The sequence below is a fragment of the Equus asinus genome, chromosome 5 (assembly GCF_041296235.1).
Source record: "Equus asinus isolate D_3611 breed Donkey chromosome 5, EquAss-T2T_v2, whole genome shotgun sequence".
NCBI lineage: Eukaryota > Metazoa > Chordata > Mammalia > Perissodactyla > Equidae > Equus > Equus asinus.
The window spans coordinates 82,040,764-82,062,379 of NC_091794.1; positions in this window are offsets into that span (position 1 = coordinate 82,040,764).

Sequence of the window (21,616 nt, forward strand, 5' to 3'; positions counted from 1 at the left end):
GGCCGAGCAGGCCACTTGCCAGTCTTCAGCCCTGGCCCAGCCTGCTCTGTGAGATGGGGGCCTGCCGGGGGCCAGACCAGAGCGGAGAGGACCCTTCGCTGGGGACCCTGGCACACGCTGCCACTGCGGGACCGGGAAGCCAGGTTGGCAGAGACGCCCTAGAGGCTGACTCAGGCTCTGCTCGGGCCCCTGCCCTGCCCAGTGTCCACAGCTGCTGCCAGGACTCTCCTCTGGGACCCACGTCTGGCACACACAGCCCCCTGCCCTCCCCACATGCTCAAACTCACACCTGCCATGCACACTGACACTCATCCTTCTTTACTCACAACTTGGCCACTGCTCACGCATCCATTATGAGGCAGTATAACATAGTGATTAAGAGTATGGGCAAGTTAATTAAATCCTCAAAGCCACTATTTCCTAATCTATAAGTGAGTACCATCAGAACACTAACTTCCTCGGATATTTGAAGAATTCGATAAGATCACGAATGTCAGTGCCAGGCTCAGAGTAAGTGCTCAGTCAATGCTAGCTGTTTTTATTACTGTTAATGTTGATGATCCTACATATCTTTCCTTGCCGCTTGTCCCAGCTCACACGGTCCCACCTGCTCTCACCATGCATACACTTGCATCCACTCACAAGCACTGGCTCCCTCACATGCACATTTGCACATGTCCCTTACACTTGCATCCCAATTACACAGACCCACACCTCCCCCCAGGTCTCCCAGGCCCCCACCCCTCCCCCGCGCTTGCTCTCAAGCTCCCATTCACCCTCCTACCACTCCCACATTCATTCCTGCTCACAAACAAGCCCCCACTTGCCTACCCTTGCATTCCTCCCCCTTCGACACACAGGCACCTCCCCATGCCCTTAAACACACTCGCATTCCAGTGCACGCATGCTCGCTTGCTCGCTCACTTACAGACGTGAGCTTTCCTCATTTGACTCGTACTTGGATCACAAAACTTGTACATGTCCACCCAGACAATCCCAGTCCGCGCCTCAGTACCTGTGCAGTCCATCCCCTCCCAGTGAAGAGCATGCACCACGCAGCTCTCCCAACGCACACAGCCCTTGGCAGACACCCTCCCCGGGCCGCAGGGACACTCCCTCACCCTCTCAGGACTGTCTCCTCCCCGGCTGCTTCCCTCCTCCAGTCTCAGCTCCCCAGCCCCTCCCAGCTCTCAGAATAGCCCCTGCCGCTGAGGCCACTGCCACCTCCGCTGCTGCCACTGCTGAGCTGTCAGGGCCCGCCACAGCCCGCTTCCCCAGTGCTCGGTGCCAGCTGTCCCGGCTCACTCAGGGCAAGTGAGGACAGGAGGACAGGCTCCTTTGAGGTCTGATGGGCGTAGCTGCTCTGCACCCCCAAGAACCCCCTTCCAGAGCCCGCTTAGAAGAAGGTCAGCTCTCCAAGGAGTCCCCTGCCACTTGCCCAGCCTTTTCCCAGTCCCCGAAAGGCTGTGCCTATGGCCCCTGATCCTCATGCCACCAGGTGAAGGCAGAGAGGGCTGCCTCCCCTTCGTGGTTCAGAGAAGCCAAGGTCTGGGGAGGAAGAGGATTACTCAAGGCAGCGCAGTGAGTCGAGAGCAGAGCCAGACCAGGGCCAGCCATTCCTCGCCCCTCAAGTGTGCCTGGAAAGGACCTTCCTCTAAACCACATGGTTACCAAGAGCCACCCCTCTGCCCCCACCTGCAGTGCTGAGCAGAGCCTGTTGACATTCGATGCCACAGTTGTCAGGAAAAAAAGAACAGCACAGGGGGTGATGTCTGGGGACGCCCCTGTCGGGGAGGGGCTGGTGCCCAGACCAGGGAGGCCTCCAGGAGTGGAAAGGGGGAGCGTCTGCAGAAGCCAGAGGGGACATCAGGACAGCTGGGAGAGCCTCCAGGGCAGGCTCAGGCCTGGCCCAGGGAAAGTGTCAGGGAGTGGGTGGGGCTGAGCTGACGCTGTGTGTCTAAGGGGGGACAGTGCAGCTGAGGAGGGACCTCATGACAAGACCCGGGCTCCTTCAGCTGCCTCCACAGTCCAGGCCCGGAGCAGAGAGTTCTGTGGCTTTGGGGAGGTAGGTTGGACCAGCAACTGCTGGGTGCCCATGAATAGGGCGCCCAGGCCGAAAGGACCTTGTGTCCTCCTGGGCCAAGAGGCTATCCTACCACTGACAGTGGTAGAGAATTAGCACTAAAGGGAGCTTCTCACACAGGACAAGCCCGTTCCACATACTGTCCCCTTCCATCTATAGTCTTATCCCCGTAAGTTTTTATTGAGCACTGGCTAAGAGTCAGCCCCTGCAGAGCACCTGGCAGGCATTATCCAGAAGCACCTACCTCCTTGGGAGCAAGAACTTTGCCGGTCTTGTCCACTGCTGTGTACCCAGGACCTAGAGCAGGGGCTGGCACGGAGACCTTCACTATGTGTTGAATGACAGGGTGAACGCATTTCATTCCCAACCACTTGAGAGGCAAATACTATTATTCCCATTTTCTAGATGAGGAAATTGAGGCTCGGAGAAAAGAAGTAAGTTGCCCGCCTGCCTAGGTCTCCAGCTGGAGTCCGGTTTTGCTTCTTGCACAGCACCTAGAGGCAGGGGGAAATGAGCTTAGGGGCAAATCACTTCCCTTCTCTGAGCCTCAGTTTCCTCATCTGTGAAATGAGAATGGCTATATTTGCCTGTGGGGCATGAGGGAGACCACGTGTGTAGGTGCCCCGCTCAGAGTACACGTCAGGCAGATGTATGTTCCCTTCCTCCTGCTCCGCCTTGGCTTTGCCCTGATATTCTAAACTTCAACACAACCCCGCCTGCGATCCGTGATGCCTGTAAGTCAGCCCCCTTTCTGTGCTGCGGGAAGGAGGCGTATTCATTTGCTAGGGCTGCTGTGACAAGTACCAAAGAGGCTTAAAACAACAGGAGTTCATTGTCTCACAGTTCTGGAGGCTAGCAGTCCAAAATCAGGGCGTTGGCAGGGCCATGCTCTCTCTGAGGGCTGGAGGGGCAAATCCTCCCTCGCCTCCTCTCGCTTCTGGTGGTTGCCGGCAATCCTGGCGTCCCTTGCCTTGCAGACACGTCACTGTAGTCTCTGCCTCCTCACACGGTGTTCTTCCTTGTCTCTTCTTCGTGTCTTCACAGGGCATTCTCTCTGTGCCTCTCCTCTTCTTCTAAGGGCACCAGCCATCTTGGATTCAGGGCCCACTCTACTCCACTAGGATCTAATCTAACTAATTACATCTGCAAAGACTATTTCAGAATAAGGTCACATTCTGAGCTTCCAGGCAAGGTGTGAATGTTGGGCGTGGGGACACACACACACATACACACACACTCTTCAACTCAGTACAAGAAGCGTGATGGAAAAGGTGTAGGATTTGGGGATGGCAGGACCAGGTTTGAATTCTGCCTCCTCTGCTGGGAAGCGTTTTGACTTTGGACTTTTCTGTGTCTTGTTTGTTACCCTAAAGTGAGGACAAAACCCCTGACCTCCCAGGAATGTGGAAGGGAAAAACGAAGTAAAGACTTGACAGCAGAGCCTTGGCAGAAGACCTAGCCTCTCGCCGTGGCCTCCCTGCCCTGCCCTGCCCATGTGACCTCTCCTCTGCATTGTCCTGACCCCAGCCTGTCATCTCCCTGATCCAATGATGCTATCAGAACACTGGGCTACAATGTTTTGCACTGGTCCTCCTCTTGGCTAAGTCACTTCTCCATTCCTCAGGGACTCTGTTCTCTAATCAGTCAAATAGGTGGGAGGCCTGGGGCAGATGATCCCAAAGTTTCAATCTGAGGCTGATGTTTGCAAAGCCCTGAGACCTCTTTGCAAACTACTAAAGTAGTTTGGAATTTTAAAGAGCCACGACTGTTAGGAGAAGGAGTCCTAGCAATGGGAGTGAGGTTTCCAGGAGAAGCTTGCCTCTTCTAGCTGGCCTCCTCTAGCCAGGTCCCCCCAGGCCCACCAGGCCATGGAGGCAGCAGACTTTCTCAAGCCAGTGAGCCCGAGTCTGTGAGGAGCCCTCGGACCCCCGTCCACAGCTCCGTGAGTTTGCAGCTTCTCCCCTCTGCAGGCCCAGCCCCAGTGCTGGACGGCAGGTAGCTATGGAGGGAGCCAGCCCCATCAACCTCGCTATGAGACCCTGGACTGGTCACATACCTCAGTTTCTCTGTCTGCAAAATGGAGCTCACAACACCTACCCCAGAGTGGGCAGGAGAATGAAAGGAGATAACCTGGTGGAGAAGGAGCTACGTAACTTCTGAGCAATTGTAAGTATTTCTCTGGTCCGCGGCTTGGCCTTGCCCTGTGTCCCCTGGGCAGACATCAGCACCTCCTCGGCCTGACTCTCAGTCTCAGGACCCTACAGCATCAGGAATCTTGATAAGAGAGGCTGTGGACCCCCTGTGAATTAGGATGCTCAGAGCAACCAGCCCGACAGAGGCAGCTGACAGAAGGAGGGAGGAGGCCAGCCGTGCAGGAGGTCTCCTGGATGCCAGGCTCCGTGCTGCATGCTCCCTCTCATTTCATCCTGAAAGCCACACTCTGGAGTTGTCAGTACTATCCCCATTTTGCAGATGGGGAAACTGAGGCGGCATCTGCTGAGGGAGCCTCACAGGGTTGTTATGAGAATGATAATAATAATAATAACATACAATATCTATCGAGCGCTTACGAAGTGCGGCCTTTATGCTAGGTGAATTCGTGTTTCTCTCTTGATCCTTAATTAACGCTGAGAGGTTGGTATTATTTTAGAGAGGGCAGCAGAGCCTCAGAGAAGTAAAATGACTTTCCCTAGGTCACAGAGCCAGGAGCTAAGCCCGAGTTTTCCAACCCCAAATCTGGAGCTTTCACCGCTGCAATTGCTTTCTCTTAGCTGGTTGCTGCCTGCACTGGTGGGTGATGCCAAATATGGGTGGCCCAGACTGCCCAGGCCAAGTGCAGCTGACCGGGAAGCAGGGAGACAGTATGGCACCTTCTCCCCTCCGTGTATGGGGAAACACACTCAGCCCACTCTTCACTTCTACTTTTTAATTGCAATTAATATTTGAGTTAGACTAAGTGAGGACAAGCCAAAAATGTGGTCCATGCAAATGATGTCATCCCACCCTTCCTAATCTCTCATCACCCAGGTGCCAAGAGATGGCCCTCTCAGGTGGCCTGGCCATGCCCAGTGCCCTGGGACCGGGGTCCAGCCCTAACCTGCTTTGCAGGCGCTTCTCTGCTAGTCCTTTGGGTGCTAAGTGTGACCCCACTACATGACTGCAACTCTAGCTACACAACCCAGGCCAGCTGTGTGCATCCAAGCTCTCTCTGCAGATGCTGTTCAGAGGCCCCCTCACCCAGTGGAGGGACCTAATGCCATCTGCACCCACCCCAAGGCTGGCTGCCTTCTGCACACTTATCCCGAGCCTTCATTTTATCTCCTGGCATCCATTCTTCAACGTGGAAAGAGCACAGGAATTGAGCCCACCAGGCCTGCGTTAGCTTCCTGGCTCTAACTCTGGGACTGTGGGCACTTCTTCTCCCTGAACCTCAGCTCCTTAGCCATCAAGCAGCACTGGCAATCCCTACTTCACAGGACCGTGGTGAGGATGCTGCTAATAATGATAGAGATCATAACAGAAATACTTATCAAGTACAAACTCGATGCTGCGCAGTCCATGGCTTTCACTGATCCTTAATTAATCTGGAGAGGTTGCTATTATTTTATCATCATCCCCATTTCACAGATGAAGATGTGGTAACAGAAGTTCTTAGCACATAGTAGGCACTTGACGAGTGCTGGTTCTTTCTTACAACTTTTGGGGTTTCAACAGTATAAATTTATGAATGAAATAGGCTGTGCTCAAGCCAAGCCGGGGTGCACAGAAGTTGTGCCCACCTGGACCCCGGCTTGCTCTGTGACTCCAGCTTGGCAACTGGACGCCCAATCTGGTTCCTTGTTCTGAGATGTCTCATCCTTGGATGCCTCCCGGGTGAACTCGTGGAGAGGCTGTGCTGGGGTCAGGAGATGTGGCCGTGGGGCCAGCACTGCCGATGTTTCGCTTGATTCCTCTGAGCCTCAGTTTCTCCGCTGTTTATACTCAGAGTAGGGTGGTTGTAAAGAGTGGCACATAGTAGGTGCTCCCAAAATGTCGGCTCCACAGCCTCCCCATCCAATTTAGTCAGATAAATGAGAAAGAATTAAAGATCAATTCAAAATACTGATCAGCTCAGTACACGAGGGAGCCACAAACACAGAGAACAAACCGATGGTCAATGTGACGAGGAGGGTACTTGGGTCTACTTGGGGGGCTGGACGAGCCCTTTGTCCCCACGGCACAGCAGGTACAGCCCTTCTTGTCTGCTGGGAAGCCTTGAGGTAATTCTTGTATTCGATGGCAGCCACTATCCTCAGTTGAGGTTTATGGTTCATTCTCTTCTCCTATTTTATTACAAAACTCTTACTTCTTTTCCTTACTTAACGGTCCTATTGTTATTGTATGTGTCATTTAATAAACATTAGAATCTACCCCAAGTCCCTTTTTTGGAAGTAGATGTGGCATGAATGATGGATGACGGCGAGAAGCACAGATGGGGGAAGTCACACGCAGGGTAAAGACAGAACCGAGGTGTCGCCCCCACGTACCTGACAAACTCCTAGCATCTTTTGAAACAGCTTAGCTGTCACCTCCTCCGAGAGGCCTCCCGGACCCCTGTGGATATACCAGTCCTTCCTCCTCTGTTCCTGGAGCGCGTTTCTCATTCTCCTCACACTCAGCTGCAATTATCTGCTCCCACATCTGTTACTCTGCTAGTCTGTGAGGTCCTCTAGCTCTGGGTCTTTGTCTTACTCATTCCTCAGGACCTAAACGAGGAGCAGGGGAGGCGGGGAAGGGAACACGAGAGGCTTCACAGAGCCGAAACGGTTGAGCTGGGTCTTCCAATGACTTCCTGAGCAACTATTAGATGCCAAGAGAGGTATCCAAGAATAAGAATGACATATCCACCAAAACATGTACACAGAGGGCCTCCTCCAGTGACAGGCACATGACAGGCACTCAAGGAGCGACAGCCACAGTTGTACTAGGAAAACTCTGGAGGCCATCTGGAGGAGATTATGTTACGGCACAAGCACACAGAGGAAAACTGTGCAGCTCTTAAAAAGAATGAGTAGACCCCCGTGTGCTAACACAGGGAGATGGCCATAATGTAACATTAAGTGAAGAAGGATGACAGGAAAGCAAAGTGCCTACTATGTGCCAGGCACCACGTGTAATATGATTCTATTTCTGTCAGTACTGCACATGGGCATTATACTGAGTGTGTGTATGCACATATATTCAAAGTCCTGTATATATAAGAAGGAATCCCCAAGACTGTTAGGACTAGCTAGTTCCAACCAAGAGACATGTTGAGAGTTGGGGAGAGCCTCCCCTTTTACTTTATGTAGTTTTATATTTAATATTTTTATAACAAATTAAAAATAATGAAGGGAAAAAGAAGAGAGTTGCTAGAATGCCTGTCCTCCAGTAATACTTGAATGAATGAATGAATGAATGAATGTCCCTAGAAGAGTCCAGCTAAGAAGCTCATTGACTTGGTGAAGCGGGGCCAGCAGCCCGATCTCTTTGCCTCCATGGCCCGAGGACAGTCCTGATGAGTGCAGAGGGTATGAAGACATGGAGTCTAATGGGGAGGGCCTTGGGAAGGGTTCCAGGAGCCCAGGGAAACCAGAGTTGGGTGAATTGGTCTCCAGTGAGGAGGGACGTGACTAGTGACCCCTCTGGAGACACAGGAGCTGTCCCAGCTCAGCCCCAAGCTCAGCATCAGCCCCAAGCTCAGGAGGCTGGTCCTCTGCTGGAGCTCGGGTCTGTTCTCTCTGTGGGCCTTGAGACAGAGTCATGAGGAGAGGACCCCATGCTCTCAGACCAGGAAGGAGCCTTAGAAACCATCAAGGCCACTGCCTGGATGGGAACAGAGTCCCCGGGTTGCTGTGAGCCACCTGGGCCGAGGCAGAGCTGGCCAGCATGATTCTAAGGGGGAGATTTTCCAGGCTCCCCAGGGCCTCCCATTTGGAAGGAGAGGAAAGAGGCTGGGTCTTAGAGACACAGAGATCTGGTTTTGGACCTTGATGCCCACCCTGTGAGACCCTAGAGCCTCAAGTGCCAGGAAAATGGGGACGACACTGCCTCCCTTGAGGGTAATTGTGAGAATTGGAGATAAGGTACAGAAATGGCCAAGGAAGCCCCAAGGTTTAGCAGGACTTGATCCGTGCTGTCAGATCGGGGTGAGTGGTGTCTTTAAGCAGGGTGGGGATTTATGGAAAGGGGACCAGCGTAGTTGGAGATTTGGACTCTGGCCTGATAAACCTTAGAGAGTGAAATCAATGCCAAATCTAAGCAAGGAAAAGTGGGGAAGGGGTAGCAGATAAGAACTCAGGTCTGGGGTCAGTCCCGGATGCAAATTCCAGTTTCCTTGCTTCTAACTGTGTGACCTCTCTAGCTCTCAAATTCTTCATCGTAAAAGTGGGGATAATAGTAGTTCCTGGCTCTCAGGCTCGTCATGAGGAAGAAATGAAGTAAGCCATGTAAATTGCCTAGTGCAGGGCCTGGCACTATTAGGGGTTATAAGGCAGAGAGGCTCAAGTCTTTCTACCTGAGAGAAAAGCATCCGGAGTTCCTAATGGACCTCAGGCTATGGCTGGGAGGAGAGACTCTCAGAAGGAGGAGGTGTGTGGCTCTGACAACCACTGTGGAGTGATACCCTGGTCAAAGGCCTAAGAGTCAGATAAATTCAAGCCGAATACCAGCATCACTGCTTTCTAGCTGTGTAACTTCACGCAAGTTACTGTACCTCTCTAAGCCTCGGTTTCCTCGTCCAGGGAAATGGATTGCTGTGCATGTTTCTGCTCTACCGCCATATGTTAGAGTAAAACTCCAGACATCACCTTGCCCGGGGTCCCCTCCCTTCATCTGCTTCCTCCCCAGCTCCTCGCTCCTGACCACACTTTCATGGGAGAATGGAGCACTGAGCTTGGAGTCTCAAAGACTTGCTTTTCAATCCCAGAGCGTCACCTGTCACCTGTGTGACTGAGCAAATCACTGCATTGGACAGAATCTCAGTTTCCGTGTCTGGGATAAGGGAGAATCCCCCTTCTTCACAAGGTTGGTGGGAGAAACAACTGAGACAGTATAAGTGACCCTGCCTCACCCAGTCCTTTAAATAAATGTTTATTGTGACTGAATCCTTACAGTCTTTTTTTCCTTTGATGCCTACATTTTACAAGTCATTTTCAGAACAACTGAATCTTAGTCTCCTTAACCAAACGATAACCTTCAAACTGAACATGGAAAGAACAGACGCATGGAGCCCCACAGGCCTGGTTTAGGTCTGGCTCTATCTCTGTAGCCTTGGGCGAGTCACTTCATCTCCCTGAGCTCCAGGTTTCTTAGCTATAAAGAAACATTGAATTTATCCAAAGGAAACCAAATCACTATCTTGAAGAGATAGCTGCACCCCCATGTTCACTGCAGCATTATTCACAACAGCCAAGACATGGAAGCATCGTAGGTGTCCATTGATGGATGAATGGATAAAGAAATTACAGTATATGTATGCAATGGAGTATTATCCAGCCATCAAAAAGGAAATCCTGTCATTTGCAACAACGTGGATGGACCTTGAGGGCATTATGCTAAATGAAATAAGTCAGAGAGAGAAAGAAAAATATTGTAGAATCTCACTTATGTGTAGAATCTAAAAAAAACCCAAACTCACAGATATAGAGGACAGGGAGGCAGGCAGTAGGGGGTGGGCGGGATGAGTGAAAGGGAGTCAAAAGGTACAAACTTCCAGTTATAAGATGAATAAGTCCTGGGAATGTAACATACAGCATGGTAACAATAATTCCCTACAACAGAGTTAACTCTACAATAGAGTTGACAATACTTTATTGTATTTGAAAGTTGGTAAGAGAGTACATCTCAAAAGTTATCATCACAAGAAAAAAAAATGTGTAATATGTGAGGTGACAGATGCTAACTAAACTTATTGTGGTGACCATTTTGCAATCTATATGTATATCAAATCATTCTGCTGTATACCTAAGACTACTACAATGTTATATGTCAATTATATCTCACTTTTAAAAAGAGGCATTGATGATATCTACTTCACAGGGTTCTTGTGAAGATGATAATGATACTAACAACAGACATGGGGAGGGGCCCGGACCTGGCCTCACAGCCACTCACCATGGTAGGACAGCTCTGGAGAGGCGAACCAGATACCCAGGCAGACGGAGGGGGTTCCCATCCGCACACCACCATCTGCAAACACACCTAAACACATTGCCATTGCCTGCCCTTTGGCTGTTACTCGGAGTGAGAAAGGGGGCAGGTTTAGGGGCTAAATACCTGAAATTGGGCTCGTGAGTAATTCTGCACAGCAGCTGCCTCTTTAGGCAAGGTCTGGATTTGGGCCGGAGGGATCCAACAATGACATATCTCAGAATAGGACTCAGCCTGGACGTCCAGTTTGTCGGGCTGGAGTCACAAAGCAAGCTAGACCCCTGCACATGTCCCAGGTGGGAACAACCGCTGTGTACCCCACCTGGCTTGAGCAAGGCCAATTTAATCTATGAATTTAGACTGCTGAAAACCCAAAAAGCCATAAGAAAGAGCCAGCACTTGCTAAGCACCTACTATGTGCCAGGAACTGCTATTACCGCATCTTCATCTGTGAAATGGGGATGATGATAAAATAAAATAATAGCAACTTCTCTGGGTTGATTGAGGATCAGCAAGAGCCATGGATCACTTAGCGTGAGTCTGTACTCTAAAAGCCCCTGAGGTCGGGGGGAGGGATTCACTGAGCCCCTCAGAGATCACAAGGGGAGGTGTGAGCTTCAGAGGAAGATGATGGACTCAGTCTGGGGGAGCTGAGTTTGAGGTGCCTGTGGGACAGCCAGAAAAGACGTCCATTGGGCAGGCATTGATATGCCTAGAGCTGGAGGCATCAATAGGCCAGCCTGGAGCTCTGGGAAGAGTTGTGGACAGCAGACGTGAATTTGGGAGTCCTTGGCACAGAAACGGGGAAACCATCGGAGGGACTGAGACTCTGGGAATGATGTGGAGCAAGATGTGAAGAGAGCAGAGAGCCAAAGGAGGATGCTGAAGGACACCAGCACATTAGGGGGAGCAGAGCAAGGGCAGGCTGCAAAGGGTTCTGGGAAGGAGCAGCCAGAGAGCTCAGAAAGAGGGGACTCATGGAAGCCAAGAGAAGAGAGCGGTTGAAGAAGAAGGAACTAGTAAATAGTGCAAATGTCATAGACAGACCAAGAAAGCAAAGCTTAAATCATGTGCTATAGCATATACATTCTCAGACCAGTGCAGGCCAAAAAGTGAGGCAGCAGCTGCCCCCTGTATATACCACCAGCCCCCACAAGGGAATGGCCAACACCTAAACCTCATGTAACAACTCCTACTCAGTTGGGAGCCCTTAAAGTGGAGCCCGAAGGCCACCAGGAGGCAATGTGAAGGTGGGGAGGGGCTGAACCCCTCTGCATGAGGCCCTGCCAAGTCTCTCAACATCTCTGAGCCTCAGTTTCTTCATTTGTGAAAAGAGGATAATATCCAAACTTTGTATCCAGATGGTGTAAGAGCTGGATGACATCATTTTATAAGATACCCACTATACAGTGAGCACTCTCACTGTGCTCTCACTCTTTATATTAGCAGAAAAATATCCATCCCTGATGAAGATCCTGAATCAAAAAGAAGTTAAATTCAGGTCACGTATCCTCTTTTGGGGAACACAGGGAAAGGTGTAATATACTTTAGAAAAGGTTCACAATAGAAGTGATGTCTGTCATTTTCGAAGATGGTTGAGCTTGGTGATAGGGTACCATCATGATTGCCAGCTGTGATTGCCAAGCTCCCCTCCAGCCCCACCATCCTATGCTCTCCCCAAGAGAAGCGGTCATCTGCGGATGATCTTTCCATTCGGAGGACAGCAGGGAGCCTGCCCGAGAAGGCCCGGATGGCTGGGGGACATGGAAGAAAGCCGTGCAGAGAGTAAAAGGGGAGCCCAGGTGAGGTTCAGTTTAGAAGAGTAAAGCTAAGTGGTTCTTAAAATGAGTTGTGAAGATTCGGTCACAATGAACATTTATAGAAAGTACTGAGCGAGGCACGTGCACAAATACTGTCTCGGTTGTTATTCCCACCAACCTCGTGAGGAAGGGGGAATTCTCCCCTATCTCAGACATGGAAATGGAGATTCTGTCAAATAGAGTCGTTTGTCAAAGTCACACAGGTGACAGATGACGGGCTCTGGGATTGAAGGGAGGTCTATGGTCATCAGCTGGATGAGAGGAGCTAGGAAGGAAGCAGCTGAAGGGAGCTTCCTTGGGCAATGTGATGAGTGGGTTTCACTCTATTGTGTCCTGGTGGAGCAGGAACAAGCGCAGGCTGGGCCCAGGACCTGGCCTCATTCACCGCGGTGGCAGCTTTGCAGAGACAGACCCCCTGAACAGATGGAGGCAGTTCCATCTAACAGACCACCACCTGCACGCACACCTCAAAACACTGCCATCTCCTGTCCTGTGTCTTTATTATTTTTTTTTTTTTTTTGAGAAAGAGTCACAACAAGGAAGGGGACAGTGTTGGGGGCTGCCTCTCTGAAACTGAGCCCCACTGGTATCCAGGGTGGCCAGGAAGGCAGGAGCAACCAGCCCCCCAGCCAGGTGAATCCACAGCCCCTGGGGTGGGGAAGGAGTCAGATCCGAGCTTCAGTTTCCTCACCTGGGAAACGGGGAGAAGCAAACCCACATCACTGGGCTTTCCTGAGGAACACAGAGGAGAAGGCACGAAGAACCCCCCGGAGAGTTCCTGGCATAGAGCAGATGCTTCTCTTTCCTCTCACCTCCTGTTTGCTAGGTGGGGAAACTGAAGCTCGGAGAGGGGCGGTGACTTGTCCACGGTCACATGTACAGCGAGCTGGTTAAAACCAAGACCGGAACCTAGACCTCCTCGCAGCCAGAGGCCCCAACCCTCGGGCCCGAGACTATTCTTTCCTCCTGAATCAGAGGATGTGCTGGCCAGAACACCAAAGCCAGTTCAGACCACGTTAATAGAGGCAGAGTCTAGAAGAGCCCCTCCCCGGTCCAACACTGTAGCCACTGGTCACACGTGGTTATCGAGTAGTTGAAACGTGGCTGGTCCCAAATGGGATGTTCTGTAAGTGTGAAAACACACCAGATTTTGAAGATGTTATATGAAAAAAAGTTTAGGGTATTAATGATTTTTATATCGATTGTACATTGAAACGATAGTATTTTGGGTATATTGGGTTAAACAAAATATAGCTTTAAGTTACTGCTACTTATTTCCTTTTACTTTGAAGGTGGCTACTAGAAAATTTAAAATTACACAAGTGGCTCACATTCTACGGCAACTGGACAGCGCAGGTCTCAAATGAGGGAGGAGACAGGGCTGCCCTACACTGTGCAGAGGAGGACTGAGTTCAATTCTGGACCACACATCGTAACAGGCCTGCAGGCAGGGAGGAGCACGTGCAGAGCCAGTGAGGATGGTGGGGACAGGACTCAGAACGAGGCCACAGCACTGCACAACTCCGGGGGCACCGCTGACATCGTGGTCCAGTGTATTCAGTGACCCCACGAACTATGTCACGGAAGGGACAGTTGAAGGGCCTGGACTGGTTCCACCTGGAGGGAGGACTTGGAGAGGGGACGTCACTGCCTCCAAATAGCAAAGGATGGTCACGGGGCCAAGGGAGCAGATGTGTTCCGTGTGGCCTCGAAGAGGAGAGCTGGAATTGAGAGAGTGCTCCGGGGGAGCAGACTTGCCCTCAAGGGCAGGCCAGGACTGTCCCCGGCGGGCTCTGCTGCCTCCTCTGGGAGCACCAAGGGTGAAGGGAGCCCGGCCGATTTGCCATAGGAGGGGTCAAGCATCGAAGGAAGAAACGTTTTTAGATCACCTACGGGGGGACAGGCCCTCACACCTGGAGCCTCCGGAGCACCTCTGGGCTGGGGGGCTGCCCCAGGGAGGTCAGGATGAGGGCGTCCCTGAGGTTCCAGTCTAATAATAACACTACAATAACCACTTATTGAGCATCTCCTGCGCACCCCCACAATAGGGGACTTTACAGCTATTATTACTATTCCTCTCACCCACCCCGATGAGGTGGCTACTATTTCCCTCATTAGGTGAGAAGGGAAACTGAGGCTCAGAGAGGAGGAGTGCACAAGGAGCCTTGTCCGAGGTCACACAGCCAGCACGAGCTGGGAGTTGAACCAGGTCTGGCCGATACCAGTGCTCACAGGCGTGGGGCAGCCTCCTCAGGGAGCCAGAGGGGCAAGGGCCAGCTGGAGCCCTGGGGGACTGGCTCGTTCTTCCCGGGAAGCCAGGGCCCCACTGGGCTCTCCAATTAGCGAGAGCAGAGAAATCAGAGGCAGCAACAAGCTCTGCTAATGAGCTGCCACATTAAACAATGAGTCACACTTCCATACGGTGCCGCTCCAGCCCTAACCCGGAACAAACAAGCTGTGAGAAACAGTTTACAAAACAGCGAGGTGTGACTGTCTCCCTGCCGCCCGCCGCCGCCGCCACTGCCACCGGCACTGCAGCCACCACGCGCCCGCCGCCGCCGCCACCGCCACCCGCACTGCAGCCACCACGCGCCCGCCGGCCCCGGGGCAGACACAGGTGCAGGCAAGCTTGGGAGGGGCTCCAGAGCCAGCCCTGCCTTCTGAGCTCAGGGGAGGCCCCACCTCCCGAGTCACCCCAGGACAGACCCCAAGCTGTGGCTTCCACTGCCATTTTAGCCATCTTCTGAGACTCGGGGCTGTGTCACTTGGTCACTCTGTGACCTAGGACAAGGGACTTGATCTTCTCTGAGTCTCAGTTCCCTTATCTGTATTACAGGAATAATAATCATATCTGGCTCATTTTTCAATTGTGATGACACAATGTGATCATCTCATAAACTGCCTACCACAGTGCCTGGCACACAGTAGGTATGCAGTAAATGGTGAATCCCTCTCTCCTCCTTCCCTGTGTAGGAAATCCAGCTTGGAGTCAGTCTCATAGAAGGTTCCCAACAATACTGTTTCCGTTTCCTGTGCTATATTATACTTATTTGTGCCCCTGGCTTACCCCCTTACTGAACTGTGGGATCCTGCAGGCAGAGACCGTCTTATTTATCTCCATACTTCCAGGCCCAGCACTAGGAAGCAGAGGGGTGAAGTGGGAAGAGCAACAGACTTCGGGGGGACAGCTCATGCCTCTGGCAGTTATTAGCTGAGGGATCCTGGCATCTATGGTAAAAATAATTTACTGAACGCTACCCAGTGCCAGACAGTGCGCCAAGTGCTTCACGTGCATTATCTCATTTCACCCAATGAGGGGTATTATTATCCCATTTCACGGATGAGGAACTAGATTCTCGTAGCAGTTAAGTAGCATGGTATGGTGGCTTTGCAATGTGTCAGCTCAGCTCAGCTGAACTACATTTCCCAGAATTCCCTTTTCTGTATGACTTTAGTTAGAATCTCCTAGGGGTTCTCCTTCTCTAACTGAATCCTGACTGATACGTATGGTAAAGTTTCCGCAGTAAGTTAGTAATGGAACTGGAATTCAAAATGAGTCTGCCTGTCACTCAGCTCTACATTTTTTTACCTATTCTACCCCAATAATAATAGGTAATACTTACATAGTAATTATGTGCCAGTTACATATTAACACATTTAATTCTCATAACAATCCTATCATTATTATTATCATTCCATTCTTACAGGTGAGGAAACTGAGGCATAATGAGGTTAAATAGTTTGTCCACGGTCACATAACTAATAAATGGGGAATCTGAGAGTCAAACCCAGAAGTTAGGCTATTCAGTCCATCTTTTTATCTGTTACATTATTCTGTCTCTCTACTGTACTATACTATAACTCATTCTCTAAGCTTCAATTCTCCTCATCTGTAAAATGGGGATAATCATTCCTAATATATAAGATTATAGTGATAATTAAATGTGAAAATGTGGTTATAAGGCTTCTGGAAAGATGAAATAACAGGCAGGGGATTTATCCTCTGTCCTGAGCAACTGAAAACCCAGATAAAACATATGAAACAACAGCTTTCAGACAATGAACAGCAGGCAGCACAAAATAGCAATCTCTGAGAGAGGAGAAACTAATGAGGTGAGCCCTACAATCGCCAGCTTCTGCCTGGGGAAAGTTTCCAGGCTGCAGCACAGGGAGCAGACTCCCAGCTGTCTCCCTGAATTGAGGAGACAGAGCAGGGAGTCCAGAAAGGCCAAAGCACCTAGAGTTCACAGAGCAGAGAATTGTAGAGAAGAGAGCTTCACACAGACAGAGCTTCAAAGATCTGCAGAGTTCCCCTCAAGCCTTCAGCTGAATACTGAACAGCACTTGTATGTGAGGAAACTGCCCAAGTTTGAGGAAAGAGCATCCCAAGGAGCAGAGGAAACAATTTCCAACGTACGCACAAGACCTGGGATGGTTTGTATTCCTAGCGACAAGTGAGAAACCTCACAGATCATGGGGCATCAAGCTGATTCCTTAAGGGGATTGCTTCAGTGGTGGGGACAAAAAAGGTGTGGTCCTGCCTAATAAACTTGAAAAGCAAGCCTCAACAGAATCAAACTCTTGTCAAGTAACTTGACTGCATCCTACAACAAAGCTCAAGAATATTTATAGAAATACCAAAATGGCCAGCATACAACAAGGTGAAATTCACAATGTCTTCCATCTAACCAAAAACTACCATGCATGCAAAAAAGCAGGAAAATACAACCCATAATGAGGAGAGAAGTTAATCAATAGGAACAGGCCTAAATTAACACAGAAGGTAGAATTAGTACACAAGGACATTAAACCGACATAACTATATTTCATATGCTCAAGAAGCTAAAGATTGATCATGTTAAGTAGAGACTAGGGGGAAAAAGGCCCAAATTGAACTTCCAGAGATGAAAAACTACAATGTCTGAGATGAAAAATACACTGGATGGGATTAAAAGCAGATTTTATAACACAGAAAAAATGATTAGTAAATTTGAAGACGTAGCAATAGAAAGTATCCAAAATGAAATATATAGCAAAAAATATATTTTTTTAAATGGGCAGATCATCAATTAGATGTAAGACAACTCCAGGCAGCCTAATATATGTGTGATTGGAATCCCCAAAGGAGGAGAGGAGCAGGAAAATATTTGAAGAAATAATAGTCAAAAAGTTTCTAAACTTAATAAAAACTATAAACCATAGATTAAAAAATTTCAATGAACACCAAGCACAAGAAACGTGAATAAAACTTCACCAAGGCAAGTTTATAAAGAGAAAATCTGAAAAGCAGCCAGAGGAAAAGAGATATATTAAGTACAAAGGAATAAAGATAAAAATTACAGCAGACTTCTTGTTGGAAGCAATTCAAGTCAGAAAACAGTGGGACAACATCTTTAAAGTACAGAATGTAAAAAACAAAACAAAACCAAAAAAACCCATCAATCTAGAATTCTATACCCGGTGAAAATATATTTCAAAACAAAGGTGAAATAGACTTTTTCCAAAACAAAAAAAGCTGAAATAATTAATCACCAGCAGATGGGCACTATAAGAAAGGTTATAGGAAGTCCTTGAGACAGAAGGAAAAGTAATATCAGACGGAAATCTGGATCGACACAAAAGAAAGAAGACCTCTAGAAATGGTAACTATGTGGGAAAATATTAAATACTTTTTTCTTATTAAAAATTATCCTTAAAAGATAATTTTTGGTTAAAGCAAAAATAAATAAATAAATACTCTGGGTTTATAATGTATGTAGAAGTAAAATGTTTGACAACAATAGCAAAAAAGGCTGGAAGGGGGAAATGGAAGCATACTGTTGTAAGACTCTTATTCTATACATGAAGTGGTATAATATTACTTGAAGGTCGACTTGGTTAAGTTAGAAATGTATATATGAACACAAAGGTAACTACTAAAAAAGAATTATAGCTAAATAATCCAATAAAGGAGGTAAAATGAAATCACAAAAATACCCAATCCAAAAAAGAAAGAAAAGGGAACAAAGAACACATAGGACAAATAGAAAACAAATAGCAAGAAAGTAGATTTAAACCCAATCATATCAATAATCACGTGAAATGTAAATGGTCTAAAAACTGCAATTAAAAGGCCGAGATTGTCAGACTATCTATTCAAACTGTACATTGCCTATTAGGGACCCACTTTAAATATAAAGATTTAAATATAAATTTAAATTCTACCAATCACTGATAGAATTGTAAGGATAAATGGGAAAACCCACAATTATAGTCAGAGATATTTCAATATCCCTTTCTCAGCAATCGATAGAACAAGCAGGCAGAAAATCGGCAAGGATGTGGTGGAGTCGAACGACACTCTCAACCAACTTGACCTAATTGAAATTTATAAAACACTTCACCCAACAACAGTAGAATACACATTTTTAAATGCAAATAAAAAATATACCAAGATAGATCATATTCTGACCATAACACATGTTTAAATAAACAAGTTTTAATAAATTTAAAATTAGGCCAAGTAAGTTCTCTGACCACAATGGAATTGTTAGAAAAAATAACAAAAATATTTCTGAAAAATCCCCCAAATATGTGGAAACTAAATTAGATACTTCTAAATAACACATGGAGCCAAAGAAGAAATCAGAAGGTACATTAGAGAGTATTTGAACTGAATGAAAATGAAAATACAATATATCAGAATTTGTGGAATGACACTAAAACAGTACTTAGGGGACCACTTATAGAACTAAACATCTATATTAGAGAAGAAGGTCTCAAATCAGTGTCATCAGCTTCTGCCTTAAGAACTAGAAAAAGAAGAGTAAATTGAACCCAACTCAGCAGAAGAAAATAAATAACAAATATCAGAACATAAATCAATGAAACAGAAAACAGAAAAATAATAGAGAAAATAAATGCAATCAAAAGCTGTTGTTGTGGGGTTTTTTTTTTTTAGAAGATCAAATGGCTGTTGGAAAAATACCAAACGAATAGGATGCAACAGAGTACCACCTTCGGATTTTGACAGAAAAAATTTCAGTTATAGCTTAGATATTATTAATTATGTGACTGTGAATTGTTCATGCCCTAGTTTCCTCATTTAAAATGGAGACAACAGTACCTGCCTTGCACTTTTATGTATTATTGGTGGGAGTGAAAAATATAATCACTGCATAGAGACAAATTTATCAATATTTATCAATTTTTTAAACTTAATTCCTTTTTTTTTGCAGAGAAAGATTCACTCTGAGCTAGCATCTGTTACCAGTCTTCCTCTTTTTTTCCTCCCCAAAGCCCTAGTGCATAGTTGTGTATTCTAGTTGTAGGTCCTTCTAGATCATCTGTGTGAGCCGCCACCACAGCACCGCAACTGACAGACGGATGGTGTGGTTCCGCAACTGGGAAGCAAACCTGGGCCACCGAAGCAGTGAGAGCGCTGAATTGTAACCACTATGCCATCAGGGCTGGCTCAATATTTATCTGTTTTAAATGCATTTACTCTTTTGCCCAACAGTCTCAGTTCTGGGGCTCCATTTTTTCTTTAACAGATCTTTTGAGATATAATTCCCAAACGACGCAATTCGTCCATTTAAAGTGTAAAATTCAATGACTTTTAGTTTATTCCTAGAGTTGTGCAAGCATTACCATAATCTATTTTAAAAGAATTTCATCTCCCCAAAAAGGAACTCTGTATCTATTAGCAGTCACTCCCACTTCCCACCAATTCCCTCAGCTATAGACAACCACTAATCCAATCTCTCTATATAAAGATTTGCCTATTCTGGACATTTCATATAAATGGAATCAAAGAATATGTGATCCTTTATGACTGACTTCTTCCACGCAGCATAATGCTTTCAAGGTTCATCCATGTTATAGTATATTTCAGTACTGCACTGTTTTTTATTGCTGAATAATATTCCATGGTATGGCTAGACCACATGTTTATCCATTCATCATTTGACAGACATTTGGATCATTTCTAATTTTTGGCTATTACAAATAATGCTGCTGTGCACATTCATATAGAAGTATCCGTGTGGACATATGTTCTCATTTCTCTTGGGTGTATACATAGGAGTAGAATTTCTGGGTCAAATGATAACTATGTTTAACATTTTGAAGAACTGTCAAACTGTTTTCCACGCTGGCTGCTCCATTCTGCATTCCCGCCAGCACTGCTCCAGTTTCTCCACTTTCTCACCAACTGTTGTGGACTGAATGTTTGTTGCCCCCTCAACTTCATTTGTTGAAGCCTTAAGCCCCAGCGTGACTATATTTGGACAGGGTTTGTGAGGAGGTAAAAGGTTAAATGAGGTCATAAGGGTGGGGCCCTAATCTGATAGGGCTGTCGCCCTTAGAAGAAGAAGAGACACCGGAGCTCTCTCTCACTCGCTCTCTCCCTCCCTCTCTCCCTGCACATGCACAAAGAAGAGGCCATATGAGCACACAGCAAGATGGCAGCTGCATAGAAGGCAGGAAGAGAGCCCTCGCCAGAAACCAAACTGACCAGAACCTTCCTCTTGGACTTCCCAGCCTCCAGAACGGTGACTTGTTTAAACCTACTAGTCTGTGGCGTTTTTAATAGCAGCCTAAGACACTAAGACACCAATGTTTGTTTTTGTCTGTCTTTCTGCCTTTCGCTGTCCTAGTGCATGTGAAATGGTATTTCCCTGTAGCTTTGATTTGCAGTGTTCTAATGGCTGCTGATGGTGGGCATCTTCTCGTATGCATATCAGCCGTTTGTATATCTTCTTTAGAGAAATATTTATTCAAATACTTTGCCCGTTTTTTTCAGTTGGTTTACCTTTTTATCATTAGGCCTACAGATACTCTAGTACTCGTGTTACATGATGCATGTAAAGCCTGCTCATTACAACTTTGTTTATAATGACAAACAGATAAGAAATAACCCTGGTGTTCATTATTAGGAACTGTGTAGCTCATCCACACAATGGAATATTATGCATCTGTAAAAAAAGAGAGAGAGAAAGATCACAGAGTACGTAATGGAAATTACCCCAGGGTATATTATTAAGCAAAAATAAGCAAAGCATGGAACAGGATATGTGTGTGTATCTATCTATCTATCTATCTATCTATCCATCTATCTATCTATCCATCTATCTATATAGTGGTTTTCTTTCTTTTCTTGGTGAGGAAGCTTGGCCCTGACCTAACATCTGTGCCAATCTTCCTCTATTTCGTATGTGGGATGCTGCCACAGCATGGCTTGATGAACAGTGCATAGGTCCCTGCCCAGGATCCAAACCTGTGAACACCAGGCCACTGATGCAAAGCATGCGAACTTAACCATTACGCCACCAGGACAGCCCCTATAGATATAATATTCTTTCTTCAAGAAAAATACATAAGGGGCTTACATCATTCTGGCTCCCAGAGGAAAGAGAAGCATTTTCTCCCCTAACCTTCATAGATAAAAATCTCAAGGGAGGACTCTGATGGGCTCTGCTTGAGTCACATGCTCCCTGTGGCAAGAGGACGGACTCTAATTTGATGCCCCATCAGAACCACAGGGAGTGAGGGTGTCATTTCTTCA